The sequence below is a fragment of the Petaurus breviceps genome, unplaced genomic scaffold (assembly GCF_028583685.1).
Source record: "Petaurus breviceps papuanus isolate PSGF00001 unplaced genomic scaffold, PetGlider_PUasm1.0 224, whole genome shotgun sequence".
Taxonomy (NCBI): Eukaryota; Metazoa; Chordata; class Mammalia; order Diprotodontia; family Petauridae; genus Petaurus; species Petaurus breviceps.
Genome location: NW_027185887.1, coordinates 8,582,669 through 8,604,270, shown reverse-complemented (window position 1 = coordinate 8,604,270; position 21,602 = coordinate 8,582,669).

Genomic DNA, 21,602 nt, shown 5'->3' with positions numbered 1-21,602 from the left:
TCATTATTTTTAATGAAATTACTGATTGTTTCTATGATTTGTTCTTTGACCCACTCATTCTTTAGGATTAGATTATTTGTTGTTGTTCAGTTATTTTTCAGTTGTGTTCTACTCTTTGTGATTTGATTAAGGTTTTCTTGGCAAAGATACTAGAGTTGTTTGCCATTTACTTCATTTTACAGATGAGGCTCTGAGCAAGGAGGGTTAAGTGACTTGCCCAGGTTCACACAACTATTAAGTATCTGAAGCCAGATTTGATCTCAGGAAGATAAGTCTTCCTAACTCTAGGCCTGGCACTGTATTCACTGTGCCACCTAGTTAATTTCTAACTAATTTTTAATCTATGCTGTCATGGCCCTTTATTAAATGTAATTTTTATCATATTATGGTCTGAAAAGAGTGCATTTAATTTTTCTGCATTTGGTTGTGAGGTTTTTACGGTCAATTTTGACAAAGGTGCTGTATAGAGCTAAGAAAAAAGTATGTTCCTTTTGATTCCCATTCAGTTTTCTCCAGAGATCTATCACATCTAATTTTTCTATGATTATATTAATATCTTTAATTTCTTTCTTATTTATTTTATGATTAGATTTACCTAGCTCTGAAAGAGGAAAGTTGAGGTTCTCCATTAGTATAGTTTTACTGTTTCCTCCTACAATTCATTTAACTTTTCCTTTAAGAATTTGTATGCTATATCATTTGATGTATATATGCTTAGTATTGATATTACTTCATTGTCTGTAATGTCTTTTAGCAAGATGAAATTTCCTTGCTTATGCCTTTTAATTAGATCTGTTTTTGCTTTTCCTTTGTCTGAATTCATGATGGCTAACCCTGCCTTTTTTTACTCCATCTGATGCATATTATATTATACTCCAGTCTCTTATTTTAATGTTGTGTGTTTGTTTCAAATGCATTTCTTATAAATAACATATGGCTGGATTCTGATTTCTAATGTATTTTGCTATCCAGTCCTGTTTTTATGGGTGAGTTTGTCTCATTTACATTTACAGTTATTACGAACTGTGCATTTCCCTCCATCCTATTTTCTTTTGTTTATTCTTCTCATTTACTTATGCAATCCCACCTCAAAACTCTGTCTGCATTCAGACTCCATCAGTTTTTTTTCTGGATGGGAACAGTATTTTTTCCTCATGAATTGTTTAGAATTATCTTGGATCCTTATATTGCTAGGAATAGCTAAGTCATTCATAGTTGATCATTGTACAGTATTGCTGTTACTATGAACAATATTCTCCTGGCTCTGCCTATTTCACTTTGCATCAGTTTATGTAAGCCTTTCCATTTTTTCCCTGAAATCCACTTGTTCATCATTTCTTATAGCATAATAGTATTACATTCATAAACCACAACTTGTCGATTTCCAATTCTTTGCCATTAAGGAATTATTTTCATCAGTAAATTTTTGTATTTTTTTTCATTTGGCCAATTTTGTTTTTTATTCTGCCCCCCCCCAGTATTTCTGTGCCTCTTCTACCAAGCTGTTTATTGTTTTTTTCATAATTTTCTTCCTTTGCTCTCACTTTTTAACCTATTTTTTCCTCTGCCACTTATATCTGATTTCAAAAATCATTTTTTTCACTCTTCTAAGCATTCTTTTTGGAACTTTTGAGTCTTTTCTTTGAGTCTTTGCTTGTAGCTATTTTCACTGCATTGTCTTCTTCTGAGGTTGTATCTTTGTCTTCCTTATCACTATGGTAGTCGATTTTTATGGTCAGGTGCTTTATTTGCTCATTTTTCCATCCTATTTCTTGATTTTGAACTGTATGGTAAAGTTGGGCTCTGTTCTTGGCATGAAACATGAGAGGAGTACTGTTTCAAGCTTCAGGCATTTTTGTACTTCTGTTTTCAGTTATATCTGCAGGTTTGGAGGTTTTTGGTGCTTCCAAGGTGGTGTGATCTGAGGATAAGTATAGTTACTGCTTTCCTGCTCTTCACTCTGATTCTTACTCAGGAAGGGCTCCTGATCCCTTAAAACTTCAATTGATACTGTTCTTCAGGGTTCCTGATTGGTTGGGACTGTAATATTCCTTCTCAGGGCTCCCATTCCCTCTTGACTGAAAGTGTTCCCTTCGACCCTTGAACTATGACAAAGAACAAAGAAGTGGGTATAGGCAATGGATTTGCCAGGCAGCATTTGGTCCTGTATCCAGTGCTAGCATAGAGTTCCCCTATAAACTCTTTCGGCCTTACCATCTCTGACTTGAGAGTTCCAGACACTGCTGCTTCTGTTACCACCATTGATGCTTCATCCATGTGGGCTCTGGTTCATTCCGCCTGCCGCCCCCCCGCCCCCAGTCATGGATCTTTCTTACAGATTTTTTTTTTTTTTAGCAATTTATTATCTGGCCTCAGACACTTAACACAAAAAATTAGCCTTGTGACCTTGGGCAAGTCACTTAACCCGAATTACCCTCCAAAAGGCAAAACAAAAACCCCAATTTAGTATTATTTTTAATGTTTCCAATTTATTTATTTATTTTTAGTTTTCAACATTTATTTCCACAAGATTTTGAGTTACAAATTTTCTCCCCATCTTTCTCCTACCCCCCCCCATTCAGTAACCCCCCCAAGGCTACTGAATACCACTTTCCCCAATCTGTTCTCTCTTCTATCCTCCCCCATCCCTCCCCTAACTTTCTAGTAAGGTAAGATGAATTCATATACCCCGGTGCCTGTGTGTCTTATTTCCCAGTTACATGTAAAAAAAAAAACAGCAACAATTTTTTTAATACACATTTGTTTTTTTAAAACTTTTGAGTTCCAGATTTTTTCCCTTCTTCCCTCCTCACCCACCTCCACTGGGAAGATAAGCAATTCAATATAGGTTGTACATGTGTAGTTACACAAAACATTTCCATAGTAGGTATATTGTGAAAGGCTGACTATATTTCCTTCCATAATATCCTACCCCTCACTTATTCTATTTTCTGCTTTGACCCTGTCCCTTTTCAAAAGTATTTGCTTCTAACTACCCTCTCCTCCAATCTGCCCTCCCTTCTATTATCCCCCCTTTTATCCCCTTCCCCCCTACTTTCCTGTAGGGTAAGACACACAATTGAGTGTGTATGTTATTCCCTTCTTAAGCTAAATTCAATAAGAGTAAAGTTGTCCCATTCCTTTTACCTTCCTGTTCTTCCCCTCCACTGTAATCATTTTCTCTCGCCTCTTTTATATGAGATAATTTATCCTAATCTCTCTCCCTTTCTCCTCTCAATATATTTTCTCTCTCACCTCTTAATTTTATTTTTTCAGATATTATCCCTTCATATTCAACTCATCCTGTGCCCTCTATGTATACATGTACATACTCATGCATACCCTTACATATATATTTATACACACCTACACCCTCCTATACATACATATGTATGTATACATATACACATACAAATATATTCCCTTCAACTGTCCTCATACTGAGAAAAATCTCATGAGTTACAATGATCATTTTTCTATGTAGGAATGTAAATAGTTCAACTTTAATAAGTTCCTTATGATTTCTTTTCCCTGTTTACCTTCTCATGCTTCTCTTGCTTCTTGTATTTGAATGTCAAATTTTCTGTTCAGCTTCTGGTTTTTTCATCAAGAATGTTTGAAAATCCTCTATTTCCTGAAGTATTTTCCCCTGAAGTATTATATTCAGTTTTGCTGGGTAGGTGATTCTTGGTTTTAATGCTAGCTCCATTGACCTCCAGAATATCATATTCCAAGCACTTCAATTCCTTAATGTAGAAGCTGTTAGTTTTGTGTTATCCTGGTTTTGTTTCCACAATACTAAAATTGTTTCTTCCTGACTGTTTGCAGTATTTTCTCTTTGACCTGGGAACTCTGAAATTTGGCTATAATATTCCTAGGAGTTTTCTTTTTGGGATCTTTTTCAAAAGACTATCAGTGAATTCTTTCAATTTCTATTTTTCCCTGTGGTTCTAGAATATCAGGGCAATTTTGCTTGATGTTTTATTGAAAGATGGTGTGTAGGCTCTTTTTTGATCATGGCTTTCAGGTAGTCCAATAATTTTTAAATTATCTCTCCTGGATCTATTTTCCAGGTCAGTGGTTTTTCCAATGAGATATTTCACATTGCCTTCTGTTCTTTCATTTGTTTGGATCTGTTTTATAGTATCTTGATTTCTCATAAAGTCATTACTTTCCATTTGCTCTAATCTAATTTTGAAGGAATAATTCTCTTCAGTGAGTTTTTGAAATTCCTTTTCCATGTGGTAAATTTGACTTTTTAAGACATTCTTCTTCTCATTGGCTTTTTGGGCCTCTTTTGCCATTTTAGTTAGTCTATTTTTTAAGGTGTTATTGTCTTCAGTCAGGCTGTTGACTTTCTTTTCTTGATTTTCTTACATCATTCTCATTTTTCTTCCCAATTTTTCCTCCACTTCTTACTTGGTTTTCAAAATCCTTCTTGAGCTCCTCCATGGCCTGTAACTAGTTCACATTTTTCTCGTGAGCTTTTGATGCAGGTGTTTTGACTTTGTTATCTTCTTCTGGTTCCATGCTTTGATCCTTTTTGTCCTCAAAAAAGCAATCTATGGTAGCATTGCATTTCCTCTGTTTACTCATGTTGCTAATTACTTGACTTTTGAACTCTTTGCCATGGTAGGACTCTGCTTTCAGAATGGAGAGAGCTTTGTCCCAAATTGCTGAGTTTTTGCAGCTGCCAGAGCAATTAAGAGGGTGTCTTCTCTGCAGCCCACACAGGCTCTGGCACCTGGCCACACCCCCAAGGACCTCCACTCAATACCATGATCTAAATCTAAGCAGGTCAAAGCAAGAGCAATTACCCTCTGTATGGTCACTTGGTCCCCCTACAATCTGCAGGCCAGGAGCTCCAGAGGCAGCCATGTGGTACAGCCACTGAGCCTCAGCTTCTTCTTGCCCTAGGGGCAGGGGCTGGACCATGCTCTTCCATCCACCCCTGTTCCAACAGAGTTCCACACTCATCTTTTGCTTTGTCTTTGGCATTTATGGGTTGGGAAGCCTGGAAACCTCCACAGCTGCTGGTGCTTCACTCTCTTGAAGTCTGCTCCAGCCGCTGCTGATCGGGGCTGCCCTGGGGCCAAAACTGCAAGGCTCACGTGGGGCTGGGCTCAGCTCCCAGCTTGATGCAATAGCCCCTTCCTGCTGGGCTACCAGGCTGCCTTCAGTGGGAGATCTGTTTCTCTCTGTCACTTTGTGGGTTCTGTAGCTCTAAAATTTGTTTAGAGTCATTTTTTATATGTATTGGAGGAGGTAGAAGCTGGAGCTGCGGGGAAGTTTTGTTTCTACTCCACCATCTTGGCTCTGCCCCTCTTATAGATATTCTAAATTGTCTTGGGCTAGAGAATGTTTCACTCAGGTCTTTTGTTGGCTCTGCCACTCCAAAATTGATTTGAGGTATTATTTTAAAGCTGTTTCGAGGGGAATGTTGAAAGAAGTTGATTGAGTGCTTTCTCTCTTCTGCCATCTTCCGCTTGTCTGCTTTTAAAAAGTTCATATCACCACCCTTTGAGAAATATATTCCAAGGTATTAAGAGAACTGAGTCATTAGCCTTTTCAAACACATGGAAAAAAGGGGAGTACTCCATGATTTTTGAAAATAAGTAGAAAAACAGAAGAAATGAAACAAGACTAAAAACATGCAACTGTCTGAATTTCTAAGAAAAGAAGGTGAGGTCTTTAAACTAGTCCTATAAGGTTGACTTCAATTTTTTGAAAAATCCCAGAATGTATTTATAAAAAAAGGTTTGTGATGATTTAGAAGGAGAAGATCACTAAGGTAATGACTTTATGAAGGACAATTCATGCTAGTACCTGATTTCTTTTCTTTTTTTTTTTTTGACAAGGGTAACTTGATAAAGGGAGTGCCTTAGGCATTACTATGCTTGTACTTTAGAAAAAAAATTTGACAGTTACTCCACTATCCTTGTAGACAAGGAGACATTTGAACCAGTAATGTTTTCTTTCCCTCTCTTTTCCTTATATAGCACTTAATGTTCTTAACAAGTACCATTATTACTGGCTATTTTTGCAGGACATACAGTAATTCTGTCCCCCACCATGAGAGGTCTAGGAGGCAGGAATCTGAATATCTTTCAGAGCTCTTAAACACTACCAACAAAAGTACATGAAATAAAACTAGAAATCTCTCAAGGAAAAATCAAAATGAATATAAATATTAAAGAAATGAAATTAGCAGAATATCAGAGGGGGGAAATATATCTTTGAAAAGGTGGAGGAACATGGGGCGGCCAGGTAGCACAGCAAGTAAGAGCACAGGCTCCAGTGTTGGGATAACCTGGTGATCAAATCCAGGCTCAGACACTTAGCACCCACCCAGAAACACCTGGCTGTGTAACCTTGAGCAAGTTACATAACCCCAATTGCTTAGGGGTGGCCAGGTGGCTCAGCGAGTAAGAGCATTGGCTCCAGTGTCAGGATGACCTGGGGATCAAATCCAGGCTCAGATACTTAGCACCACACCCAGAAATAACTGGCCGTGTAACCTTGAGCAAGTTACTTAACCCCCATTGCTTTAAAAAAAAAAGGTGGAGGAACTGACAAAGGAAAATTCTATTCTGGATCTGATTTCTACCAATAAGAAAGTGATCATTCTATTTTAGAATTTGGGATAAAGGGGCAGAGGAAAGCCAGTTTGATGTGTGATCTGGATTTTTGAAGAGAAGATTTCAGAGAGTTCACAGAACGTACAGGCAGGATCCCATTGACTAGCATTCTAAATGGAAAGTCAGTTAAGAAAAAGGAAAGCATGGACAACAAAGTATAAGACAAAGCAAATAATTCCAGACTTGGCCAATATGTTTATTTGTTTTTGTTGACTATATGTATTTGTTCATGGGGAGAGGAGGAGGTAGTAAACAGTGACGTTAAAAAAATTTTAATAAAGCAAAGACTTTTAAAAAGTCCTTCAGTCAATAAACATTTATTAAGTGTATGCCCTGTTAAGTGCTAGGGATGCAAACAAAAGCAAAAGGCAGACATTGCTAATGACTGATCTAATGGGGAGCCAATAAACAAACAAACTGCGTGCAGGACAAATGGAAATAAATAAGAGAAAGAAGGCACTGTGAAACAAGGAGGAGCACAAAAGGTTTTCCATAAAGGGTGGGAGTTTAGTTGGGAAAGGAAGCCAGGGAAGACAAAAGGAAGAGAAGAAGAGGGAAAGCATTCCAGGCATGGGGAACAGCCTGAGAAAATTCCTGGAGCTGAAAGATGGAGCATCTTGTTTATGGAGCAGCCAGGAGGCCAGTGTCACTGGTTGAAGAGTACATGGAGGAGAGTAAGGTAAGAAGACTGGAAAGGGGGTGGCCAGGTGGTACAGTGAATAGAGCACTGGCCCGGAGTCAGGAAGACCTGAGTTCAAATCTGGTCTCAGACATTTAACATTTACTAGCTGTATGACCTTGGGCAAGTCACTTAACCCCAACTGCCCTTCCAAAAAAAACAAAAATAAAAGAAGATTGGAAAGGTAGGAGGAGTCTAAATTATGAAGGCCTTTGAATGCTAAATAAGAGGATTTTATATTTTATTCTAGAAGCAGTTGGGAGCCTCTGGAGCTTACTGAGTAGGAGGGTGATATGAGCAGACCTATCCTTTAGAAAAATCACTTTGGTGTCTGAATGGAGCCATCAATTTGGTGTGGAGAAAGCAGAGAGTGGAAAAAGTGGAGAGGCTTGAAGCAGGCAGATTCACCAGCAGACTGTTGTAGTAGTTCAGGTGTGGCCAGTGATAGTGGAAAAACGGGAGTGTATTTGCAAAGGTGAAATCAACAGGTCTTAATAACAGATTGGATATGCAGGGGCAGGGCTGGGAATGGCAGGGTTAGAGATATTAGGGAGTTGAGGATGACTACTAGCTTGTGAGCTTGGGTTGCTTGGAGAATGGTGGTGTTCTCAACGAGAAAAGGGAAATTTGGAAGAGGGGAGGAAAAACAATAAATCTGATTTTAGACATGTTGAGTTTTAGATGTCTGAAAGGCAGTTTGAGGTCTGAGATTGGAAGTCGGAAGTCAACGATGAATAGGAAGCTCCTATAGGGAAATAGATTGAAAGTTGGAAGAAATCTTTGAGGTAATTTAATTCATTTTACAGATGAGGAACCTGAGGCTGCATGAGTTAAGCAGCTTGCCTAAGATTACACAGGTAGCTAAGCAGCAGAGCAAGAAACTGAAACCAGATGCTGTGACTTCAAATCCAGCTTGCATTCCACTTCACCATGATGGCTTCTCACCCTCCCTAAATTAAATTTAAGACAAAAAGAGAAACAATTCATATGAGGACAAAAAGGACAATTGTCTAAAGAAGTCTAATTGGATGTGCTGAGAAACCAACCAATCAACTCAGATGTTTAAAAGACATTCATAAAAGATGGAAACAAGGAAAGCTAAGAAGACAAATAAAAGCATATGGCCTGGTACCACATAGGTGTAGAACTTGAAATGAGGCTATAGAAGAAAACTAAAGACAATAATCCAAGGAGCAAAGAGGTTAAGTGACTTGCCTAAGGTCACATAGATATCAAGATGTCTTTTAAACATCTGGCAGAGTCAGGATTTGAGCCCAGTTTCTATTGCTGCAATTAAATTGTGGCCCTCAGATTATTAAGTATCACATGAAATCAGGGCTTATCTTTGTTATAAGATAGATTTTATTGGGGGAAGAGAGAGGAGAAGGGCAGGAAACATCCAGAAATAACCATGATGTAAAAATAAAAGGCATGAATAACATTTATTTTTAAAAAATACACAAGAAATAAAAAGTAAAAAATTGGCACCTAGAGCTGAACACAATACTCCAATGTAGTCTTCAGCAGGATGATGAACAGTGATAATATCACCTTGTTATTCCCAGATGCTATGCTTTTCTTTTTTTTTTTTTTTAAAGCAATTGGGGTTAAGTAACTTGCTCAAGGTTACACAGCCAGTTATTTCTGGGTGTGGTACTGAGTATCTGATCCTGGATTTGATCCCCAGGTCATCCCGACACTGGAGCCGGTGCTCTTACTCACTGTGCTACCTGGCCACCCCTATGCTTTTCTTAATATGACCTAAAATCACTTTCTTGGATGCCATGTCACACTGCTGACTCATATTGACTTTAAAGTCCACTGAAATGCTCAGATCTTTTACAGATGAAATTCTGTCTTACTATGCCTCCCCCAGCATACACTTTTGACCTTGATTTTTATAACTCAATAAATTGTATCAAATTCAATTCAGTTTTGATGTTCTAGCCTGTCAGCATATTTTTGAATGTTCAGTGTGTTAGCTATCCCCTATAATTTTATATAATTTGATAGGCATGATAGCTATACCTTTATCCACGTCACTGACAAGCATGATAAATGACACAAAGTTGATTTTCAAAAAAAGAAAAGGAAACAGAGACTATGCATTACATAGGCCAATGAGTCTTGGAAAATTCTAGAAAATATTATTAAACATATAGTTAGTGAACATCTAGAAAAGGAATCAGTGATCACAAAGTCAGTATGGTTACATCAAGAAAACATCCTATCAAACTAGCCTTAATTTCTTTTTTTTTTTTTTTTGCAGAGAACTACTCAACTGGTAGGCCAGAAGAATTCAAGATCCAGAAGCAAATAAACATAGTAGAATGCTTTTTGATAAACCCAAGGACACCAACTATTGGATAAAGATTCCTTATTTAACAAAAATTTCTGGGAAATTAGGAAAGAAATCTGGAAGAAAATGTGTAGACTAATATCTAACACTGTATTTCACAATAAGCTCCAAATAAATGTGACCTGAATGTAAAAGGTCAAATCATTTTAAAAAGTTAAGGAGAAAGGGAGTCCTTACCACAGTTATGGTTAGGAGAAAAGAGTCTTTGTTTTTAATTAAAAATATTTTATTTGTTTTAATCATCCAAAATTTGCCTTACCTTCCCTCCAGAACCTTTACCTACAACTAAGAACATGAAAAATAAATGTGTATTGTCAATTAAAACAAATTTTCACTTTGGCCATGCCCCAAAATAAAATTGTCTCATTCCTGCATTTAATCTCCCAACTCTCTGTCCTCTGGAATCATGGCTCATCATTATGCCAATGAGAGTTCAGCAAAGTAGCATTCTATCATATCCATATATCAAAACCTATTTATTCCTTCCACAACTTAATGGACACTATCTGAAAAAGAGTTATGATTACTTCTGCACATCCTTAGAGTTTGTTTTGCTTAGAACTAATTCCTCCCTTAATTTATCTTCCCTCCCTGCCCCTTTTCTCCTATTTCCATTTCCCTGTTCAGTAAAATGTAACTCTGTACCCAACTCTGTGTGGGTATTTTCTTCTTTTTATCAGTTCAGATAAAAGGTTTAAGTATCAGCATTTTTCCACCATCCCCTCCTTGTAGTTTGTATAGATGTCTACTTGTATATCCTGATTATGTGAGATAATTTTCTCTAACTTTCCTTTCCCTTCCCCTATAGTGTATTCCTCTTCCCCACTCTTTCCAGTCTCCTCTTAAGATCATCTAGACATAGCAGAGCAACTCCTAGGCTTTGTCTAATTGCACTCCCTCTATGACCCCTAACAGTGATAGCGTTCAGAGGGGACAGATGTAGTATCATCCCATATTTGAATGTGAGGAGTTTATCCTTATTTAGTCCTTTATCATTTTCCAGTCATGTTTGCCTTTTTATGTTGCTCTTTACTCCTGTCTTTGTATTTCAAAGTTTCTCTGTAGCTCTGGTCTTTTCCACAGGTATGGTAGGAAGTGCTCTCTTTCATTAAAGATCCATTTTTTTCCCCTCCTCCAATAGCATTACACTCATTTTTGTGGGTAAGTTATTCTTGGATTTAAGCTGATATTCTTTGCTTTTTGGAATACTATATTTTAAATTCTCTGCTCCTTTATAGTGTCAGTTGTTAAATCATGAATGCTGATGACTCTGTTTCTCAGTGCTTGAATTATTTCTGGCTCCATAGAATATTTTTTCTTTGACCTGGAAACTCTGAATTTTAGCTATGATATTCCCAGGATTTTTCATTTTTGTAGTGTTTTTTTTTTCAGGGGGTAACCAGGAAATTCTATTTCCATTTTGCCCTCTGACTCTAAGAAATTCAAGTAATTTTCTTCTAACATTTCTTGAAAAGGGATGCCTAGCCTTTTTTTTTTCTTTCCATCATGGCATTCCAATAGTCCGGTGATTCATAAATTTCTTCTGTTTTCTAGGGAAATTGTTTTTTTTTTTTTGCTATGAGATACCTTATACCTTCCTCCTTATTTTCAGTTTTTTGACTCTGTCTTAATATTTTTTATTCCTTATAGAGTCATTGGTTTCTACTTGGTCCATTCTAATTTTCAGGGATTTTGTATCTCTTGTGCCAAAACATTAATTCCCTAATTCTTTTTTGCTTTTTCTCTCAAGCACTTATATTTATAAAAGCATTTTTAAACTCTTACTTCATCTTTTACAGGAATTCTAGTGGAATTTTTACCCAAGCTATGTGGCTTTTTTTTTTTTGGTAGATGTTTGGAGTCATTCCCTTCATCTGGGTTTATGTCTTGAGCTTCCCTGCCACCATAATAGCTCTTTATGTGGGCTTTTTTTTGTTTGCCCATTTCTCTAGTCTACTTCCTGACTTTGGATTTGATGTTTCAGATGGGCTCTGCCATACTTCTGGAGGGCAGGGCTAGGCTGGTCATGTTGCTATTATATTGGGGATATTGAGTGTTGTTATTCCAGGACCTTTGTGACAGACTGGGAACCTGCAAGCTTTCATTGCTACTTTTGACTTTCTCCTTTCTCTTTACAGGGCCAAGGACATAACATGCCCCTCCCTGTGCAGGTCTCCTTCTTAGTCTGCTATAGATCTGTGATACAGAACTGGACAGGTCTGGATAACAGGCAATAAAGCTGCCAGTTCATATCCATTCCCATCACAATGATCCAGTATGCCTTAGAATAGTTCTAGAAGCCTCCTCTTGTCTTGGTGTATAACCTCTCCCTACGTTCTGGAGTGTTTATGCATGTTATCTTGGGTCAAACCCATCCACAGTGTATACAAACCTCTTTGTCTTCCTATCCTGAGCTGAACAAATAACATGTGCTTTTTCTGGATTACTCCAACATTAGTTGTAATAACATTAGTTATTAGTCTGGTGCACTTTCTAGATTTGTTTGGAGGAGTTTGTGGACCACAGATTGGCTGTACTACATCTTATCACTCTGCCATCCTGGCTACACCAGGAGAGATTCTTAACATGGGACAGAAGTAGCTGTAGAATATAGAGTTGACAATTTCTATTACATAAAATTGAAAAGTTTTTGCACAAGAAAAATCAATGGTTAGAATTAGAAGGCAAATAACTGGGAAAAGATGGAATTTTTTTTGATGATCTCATATGTAAGCTATATGTGTGAACATATATCACATATGACATGTATATGCATATACACACATACAGATAATCAGTTCTTTCTATATCTTGGGTATAAAATATCTAAATAGTTCTTGTACATAGAATATTGTTGGGTTTTCTTATAAATTTTGCCCCTTCCATCCTGTTTAATTCATGCTTAAGATTATAAGATTATGATTATGTTTGCTTTTCTCTATATTATTTCATTTGCATTGATTTTTTTGTTCCCCTCCTTTTTAAAACTAGTACTTTGTGCCTGTGATTGTCTTCATAGGCTTTACTTTGATATAGTCTATTTCCACAGTTTTTCCCTCTGTTATTCCAATCATGGCAATACAAGAGGACTGCTTCTGTGAATAGTTTTAAGGATCTAATTGAATAGTATAATGAACTCTCTATTCAGAACTAAAATAAACATTGTCCAATGAAGAATTACATTCACAGCAAGATCCTTAAGAAAAACATATCATATCTATATATCTATATCTATATGTGTGCATGTATATATGTATGTATGTATGAACACTCAGTATATCATATGGCACATAGATATATATCATTGCATTCAGTAACATTCCCCAAAATACATGTTTACAAAATTAGGGGGTCCCAGGCTAGAGCCTTCCCTAGTATAACACAATACACAGTATATATCATTGCACCCCCCCAAAAAAATCAAGGGGTCCCAGGCTAGGGTCTCCTCTAGCAAAACACATCCTTAAAGGGTAGCAGAAAATACATCCACCATCCACAGTAAGTCACAATCTCCTCAGTCAATACACAGTGTCCAAGTAAAGTCCTCTGTCATCTTGACTCAAGGCTGACTTTCAAACCCCATGGCTTTTCCTCTGTGGGCTGAACACTCCTGACTCTTGCCTGGATTCATACATAGCCAGTTCTCGGCTCCTGCTCCATATTTCAGTTCATGGGGACTGCTCCACTCTAAGCTCCTGCCTGACAGCACGCTCCAAGTGTTCCTGTCCACAGCTTCGGTTTCTAGGAAAACAAAGCTTAACAGGGCTACAACAATATTTATACACATTACCAGTACCTTCATCTCAATTCACTTTAACAGTTCTTAAAAGGGGCTTAAGCCAAGCCTCCTTTCTGTGGGCAGATCTCTGCTCTTCAGTTCAATTCAATCATAAAGACCAACAGACAGGACTTCTAAGAAATTAATACAGATCACCAGAGCACCAACATCACAAACATTCTTTCTGTTAGACCTCCCCACAAGCAAGTTCCCCTAGTATGCTCATGCTTGCTTCTCTCTCTCAGCTCTGCTCTTCTCTCCATTCTGTCCTCTCTCTTCAAGCAATACAATATATACTGTTTTCAATCAAAGACTCTTCATTCAATGAAAGCTAAGACTCAATTATAGGCACTTGATTGGCTAAAACTCAATCTAGAAAAAAAGCAAAAAATCCTACTTTGATTGCTTACACTCCCTCATCTAATTCCTCTGTGTTGGTTCTTCTTCTCGTACCTCATTTGTATAAAATAACTTACTCTTTTTAACTGTTCATAAATGGTTTAACTTTTTAAAATAATGGGAAGGCTAGGTGTTGCAGTGAATACAGCACCAGCCCTAGAGTCAAGAGGACCTGAGTTCAAATCTGGCCTCAAACACTTGACACACTTACTAGCCATGTGACTTTGGGCAAGTCATTTAACCCCAATTGCCCTCCGGAAAAAAAAAAAGCAAAAAAAATTTTTTTTTAAATCATATCATGCTCAGGTCTACCCTAATTTTTCTTACACACTATCCAATTATGGATAACAATTTTAGACATACATTGTACATTTCCTCCTATAAAAAGTAAACAGTCTATCCTTTTTGAGTCCCTTGTAACTAGTCTTTGATATGTACCTTATATTTCTCTTGGCTCTTATATGTCAAATATTAAGTTCAAGTTAAAAAAATATATAAAATCCTTAAAGTCTGATAATTCATTAAATGTCCATTTCTTTTCATTCAGAATTATGTGTAGTTTTGCTAGGGATGATATTGGCCAGAATCCCAGTTTTTTGGGTCTTCAGTATATAGTGTTCCAAGACCTGCAGTCTTTTAGTGTCACTACTACTATTATGTGATTATTATTGTGGTACCACCTTATATAGTTTTTTTTTCTTGTTGCTCATATTTTATCCTTTGAGTTGGGAGGTTTCAGAATTTGATTATGATATTTCTGTGGATTTTCTTTGTAGGATCTCTTTCAGGTGGTGATTGGTGGATTTTTTCTCTTTCTACTTTCTTTTCTTCTAATGCTTCAGGATATTTTTGTTTAATTATGTCTTGTGTCATTGTAGTTTCTTTTTTTTATCATAGTTTTCAGGTAATTCAATTATTCTTATGTTCTCTCTTCTTGATATGTTCTCCAGATCAATTGTTTTTCTTATAAGATGTTTCATATTCTTTTCTAGTTTTTCCAGTCTTTATATTTTATTATTTCTTGGTCTTTTATACTTTTGCTGGCTTCCCCATGCCCTATTCTGATTTTCAAAGAGTCATTTTCTTCCTTAAGATTCTGGATTTCCTTTTCTAATTTGTTGACTTTCAATTCATAATCTTGTTTTTCTTGGGGTTTTGTTCCTATTTTTTAGTTTTTTTTATCAATCTCTTTCATTTGATTTTTAAAATCTTTTTCAAGTTCTTCTATGAATTCTTTTTGAGCAGGTGACCATTTGACATTATTCTTTGGGGTAGAAGAGGGTTTCTTTACTTCAGTATTCTCTTCTGAGTTTGAACTCCAGTCTTTTCTATTCCCATAGTAAATCTCTATGGTTGGATTCTTTCTCCATTGACAGCTCATTTTTCTTTTTTAATTTGGAGGAGCTTATTTTTTGTGATCACCTTTTGTCCTGGGGCATGGGGGATGATGCCTCTGGCCTCTTATCTTCTTTCAGTTCTCTCCTCTGGCCTGGAACTGAAACCAAGACTTCTGGACCATAGCCAGCAGTATTCTTGCCCCACTGCTTCTACACTCACTGGACATGTACTGGTTCCTTCTCTCCCAGGGGCAAGTTTGCACAGCACAGCCAGGGCTGGTGTTCCTTGTCAGTAGAGGTTCCCTTGATCTTCCCCCAGCTCATGTCCTGACTACCTTCACTGTTTTGGGGGTAAACCTTCTTGTGGCTGAGGCTGGGGCAGCCTCCCAGCACAGCTGATGCCATTAAGCAGAACTAGCCTAGAGGTGTTTATTCTTCACAGGAACCAAACCTCATCCTGGGATTTTTCTTCAGATCTTCTTTAATTGTCCCAGAAAGAACACTGTTCTGCCCCAACTCTTGTTTATTTTTAACTTCTCTATGCTCACCCTGAGGAATTATTTTATCTTGTTTATGGGGGAAACCTGTAGAGCTTATAATTTTCTGACCTACTCCACTATTTTCCCAGAATCCTCTCCCCTTCCCTTATACCTTTATCCTTTTTTCCTCACAGCCTCAATTCTAATTATAAGATTACATAAATCAACTACAGTTATCCCTTCCACCTTGCAAGGGTCAGGGGCACACTGCCCCTGTGATCTGGAAAATCCATGTAAAATTTTTTGTCCCTCCCTTTGTACCAGAGAAGTCTGATTTTTTTTTCTTTTTCTTTTATGGGGTGTTTAGAGCACCTTATTGTAAAATTTGAGTTGATAATATACAATATATTTTATGCATTTCTAAGTTTTTAAATTTTTCCTGTGTCATCTGCTGGCTTTCTGTTGTCTGTGGCTTCCACAAAACTCAAAAAAATTCCCATTTAATTTTTTATGCTAATCCATGATATATTGAAACTGTTATAAGGAAGGTTGCAATGTGAAAGGGAAAACTGTTATTCCTATTTGGATCCTCTACAGACTGGGCAGGGGGTGTGTTTCTAGCTCCCTTCTGTTTCATCTTCCTTCTCATATTTGCACATCGTTCCATTGTGTTATTCTCCTATTAAACTTAAACTTAATAAAATTAAAATTGATTTACTTGTAGGAGGTCATGGAACTTAATCCACGAAATGTATTAGTTCATTTCTTAGATGCTCCTGATTCTTCAAGTTCTGCTTAAATTTTTAGCCCTCCCTAGGTCCTTGGTTTTCCTTGATTTCTTTTTGTTCTTTTACCCCTCAGTTCAATTTCATTCTCCTTCCTTTCTTCCTTTCTTTTTCTTCATTCTTTCCTTCCTTTTCTTTCTTGATTTATTTCTTTCAACAATAGCCTGTATACGTGAAAGGATTTATTTTGTTCCTTAATCTTTGCTCGATAATTGTACTTATTCACTTTTATTGTATTTCTATTTGTGATATTTTCAAGTTGAGTATTTTGCTCACCTGTTTTTAGGTAGGAATGCCAATCTTGTTTAAAGTCAATCCTTTTATCTTTGATGATTAGGTTCAGTTTGGCTCCAACACAATTTTTGGTCGCAGCTTGAGCTTCTTTGCTTTTTGTAAAGGGTACAATTCTAGTCTTATGGCTATGAAATAATCCTGAGTTATTTGAATCAGTGCTCCTTCATATTTGGAAGTCTTCCTCTTGGCTGGTTATAATGTCTGCTGTTGAAATTGTGAAATGATTACTACAGGTCTTGGAATTTCAAGGATGGGGTTATTCTCTGTGAATTGTGGATCTGACTGGACTGGAAATTTCTGTGCAATTTTCTTGTATTTCTCTTGTGGCATAATATTCAGGTTTGTTTTTTTTTTCTTCTTCACTTTGTCATGCCCTTCTGTGAGACCTATAATCCTCATGTTATCTCTGTGCACCTGTTCCTTAAGTTAGTTGGTTGGATTTGTCTAAAATTCATATATTTAAAAAAAACCTGACTTTTCTTTGAACAAAATTTCTTCCATTAATGACTGAATTTCCACTGCTGTTTCAAATTAGTTATTCCCTGTATTAGTCTTTACTTCTTTAAGGAGATTATCTATTGTGTCTTCTAAGTTCTGAACTCTGCTATTGTGTTTTAAACTCTGAGCTGTGATTTCCAACCTAATTTCATTTGTAATTATCTTCTTTTACATGCTTTATTTATCTATAGAAACATTCTGGAATTTCTTATTAGTAGTTTACAATAGATAATAAAAAAAAGGAAGTTCAAAAACAGGAGTAAAAGATGTAACAAAGTAAATGTATGATAGGAAGATGGATTGGTCATGTGATAAGGGTGAGTGATTTCCTTAAGCTGGGATCTGCGAACTTATATAACTGGTTTTCCCTGTAAACCTATATATTTTATTCATTTAAAAATATTAGTCAGAGAAGGAGTCCACAGGCCTCACCAGTTTGTCAGTAGGGTCCATGCCACAAAAAAGGTTTAAAAATTCTCCATTAGCTTTTTCTGTGTGGTGATCTGCATATACTTTCAAGGGCATGACATCCACAAAGTACCCAAGTCAATGGATGTTGAAAGCATGATGATAATGATGATGATGATATATGCATTCTACCACAGATAACTGAGAACAGACAAATGCTTTTGTAATTTTACTCGAGGTGAATCAGTGTAACAAAGAATGAAGTATGGCATTCCAAGGTAGGATGCTATCTGTGCCATTACAACATTTTATAACTTCAGACAAAAAAAAAAAACAACAAAAACCAAGACCCAAAACTAGACCAGATCAGTCACATTTTTCCCAATAGTGGCAACTACTGATAAATTGAACCAGGCTGCACTATCCAAGTAATTTTTTAAAAAGTTTCCATATTTCTAAGGCTATGCTTCTCATTTAACTTTTAAAGTTTTGTTTCTGGCTGCTCACCAAGGCAATTTATTACTCTCTCTCTCCTGGCCTGCCATTTCACCTGATCACTTGGGCATTTGATTTCTCCAAGCAGGAAACAGAGTTGATAAACAGAGGCCTTCGTCATGTAGCAGAGCTGGCAACAGAACACAGAATGCTGGACTCCTTGCGTCCTCCTGCTCCATTAAGGAAGCACTCCCACACCTGTATTTAAACTCTATTTTAGGTAGAGGTAGAGCAGTATAACTTAACCTCTCCACAAAGTGAGAAGGGAATTCTGGGTTTAGTAACCACATCAAAGTTTCTGAGGTAAACTCAGATTTCTCTTTTCACTGAGAAATAAATTGCAAATGATATCTAAAACAGGCAGAAAGGGTCCTGCTGACCAATGAGCAGCTAATGTTCCCAGGGTATGTATTTCTATGCTATTCAGAGAAATTTGGTAGGGAGAACAAAGGCAAATTCTTCTCAAAGGATAATCTTAATATTAATTGGGGAACTAAATAAATTTTAAAATAAAGTGTGCTTTGTTAGTCCTTTTTGAGAATTAAAAAAAAAAATTAAAATCCCACTTTCCAGACTTGAATATACAGAGTTAAAACATGGAACATCACTCAACCTTCAGCCTCCAGAAGTATTAAAAAAAAAATTCTTCCATTTTGTTTGAGGTAACTGAATCTTTGATCAAAGAAAAAAGAAAAGGACTTAAATGTACAACCATATTTGTAGCAGCTCTTTTTGTAGTGCCAAAGAATTGGAAATCAAAGGGATGCTCATCAGTTGGGCATTGGCTGAACAAACTGTGGCATACAATTGTGATGAAGTAGTATCGTGCAATAAGAAATGACCAAGGGGGTGTTTCAGAAAAACCTAGCAAGACCTATATAAAAACTGATGGGAAGTGAACTTAAGCGAAAAGAACCAGATCATTATGCACAGAAACAGTAATATTGTAATGATGATCAACTGTGAAAGACTTGGCTACTCTGATCTAAGACAATTCCAAAGGACTCATGATGAAAATGCTATCTACCTCCAAAGAGAGACCTGATGAACTGAGTGCAAACTGACATATTTTCTCACTATGTTTATTTTTCACAATATGGCTAGTACAGGAATATGTTTTGCATGATTCACAAGTATAATTTATATCATATTGCTTGGCTTGTCAGGTAGAGAATTTGGACTACAAAATTTGAAAAGAAAAGACTGCTAAAAATAAAGAAAAAAATGGGATATTGGACCTTTGAAAATGTATTTTGTCAAATTACTCTTAGATCACAGTGAATATTAAATAATGCCCTCTAGTGGGAGAAAAAAAATCCCTTTAGTTTTACCTTAGGAAATAACTTCAGATTAATCATATGGAGCAATTAGTCTTTGAGAAGACCTTATTCATATATTTACTCCTTGCCTTTACAAAAATCAACACTGAAATTAGCCTGGGAAATATTTTTTTTAATTTACCCACATCCTTGCTATTTCATATTTAGCCACTAATCCTCCCCCAAATATTTAGCTTTTTCATTTTCATTTTAATAAATGAGGAGCTTGATAGAAAAAACCTTACCTGTAGAAGCATATTAAAAACTTTCTTTCTAATTAAATTGAAAATATTAAGAAATAAATATTTCTTCAGCCTAAAGTCCTTTCCAGGCTTTTCCCTTTAGGAGTATGTGTAGAAGGTCAAGAACAACAACAACAAAATAACATCTTGGGGAAATGGATTAAAGGTGGTAATCAAACAGAACGAAACTTCTAGAAATGATCTTTTCAGAAAAAGATTTGGATACTGCCAGATTTTGTTTTGCCTACATTTTCTATTCTATTTTGCATCTGGCAAATTTGGCTTTTTAAGGCATTCTTCTCCTCATTGCCTTTTTGAGCCTCTTTTTTGCCATTTGAGTTAGTCTATTTTTCAAGGTGTTATTTTCCTCAGTCAGGCTGTTGACTCTCATTTCGTAATTTTCTTGTATCCTTCTCATTTCTCTTTCCAATTTTTCCTCCACTTATCTTATCTGCTTCTTAAGGTCCTCTATGGCCTATAACCAGCTCATATTTTCCTTTGAAGCCTTCGGTGCAGGAGTTCTGATTTCACTGTCTTCCTCCTGTTCCATGCTTTGCTCCTTTTTGTCCCCAAAATATGAGTGTAATGTTGGAATCTTCTGTCTGCTTTGTTTCCTTTGCCTGGTCATGTTGCCCCTCAGTCACTTGACCCCTGGGCTTTTTGCCACAGTAGGACTCTGCCACCAGACAGGGGAGCTTCCATCCCAAACGCTGGGGTTTTCTCAGCTGCTGGAGGTATTAGATGGGTGCCCTCTCTGAGGTCTCCACTCGCTCTGGCAAGCTGGACACACACCCCAGGACCTCCCCCCTACACCCCTAGACTGCAATCCAGATCCAAGAAGGTTAAAGCAAGCGATTACCCCTCAGACTGGTGCCTGGTCCCCCTACACTCTGCAGGCCAAGAGCTGAAGCTGCCACGTGGTGCTGAGGGCAAAAGCCATGCACTTCCATTTACTGGGTCCCAAAGTCCAGACTGCACTGACCTCTCACTTTGTCCTTTGCATCTATGTGTTGATAAATCTGGAAATGGCCACAGCTGCTGCCGATCTGGAGTCCCTCCTGCTGGAGGCAGGTCATGCCTGCCCTGGGGCTAAAGCCTCAGCGTGGGGCTGGGCTCGGCTCCCAGAGCACTGCGCTGGCTGATTCTTGCCAGCCTGCCAGGCTGTCCTTAGCGGGAGGTTAGCTTCTATGTGTCATTTTGTGGGTTCTGCAGCTCCAAAGTTTGTTTAGAGTCCCCTTATTACATAGATTGGGGAAGGTGGAAGCTAGAGCGGCGGGGAGGTCGTGTTTCTACTCCGCCATCTTGACTCTGCTCCCCTTTCTATTCTATTTTGGCCACTGTTCTGCTCTTTACTTTTCCTAAAAATACTCTATTGATGACCAACAGCATAAAAACAAATTGTCCACAAGCATAAAACAAATTCATGAAGATGATTTGAAGTAAAGTTGAAATTTCATATGGTCAAATTAAATTTGGAATGTCAATTTAAAATTTAAATATTTTCTAAACATTTTCAATATGCTTAATGATAGCAACCTATGGCTCAAAGTGATCAATGATTTCTTATTGCAGTATCACAAAATTGTTTAATATATAATAGTGTATGAGAAGTAAATTTTCTATTACTTAAAGTTGCATTTTTATTTTTGGAAAAATAATCAATTTTCATGACTGAATTGGCAAATCAGGATTAAGAGCCCATCTTGCTTTGTTTAGGAATACATTTTCTATGGCAGAAAATGCATATGTGTGTGTGTTCATGTGAGACAGACCTGGTTGGCAGTATGGTGATGCCTATGGAGCCCTTCTTAGAATGTTTGCTGCCTTTTAAAAAGTAAAAAAATGCTAAAATTTCACTTAGAAGTTAATGAAAGAGGGCTGCTAGGTGGTGC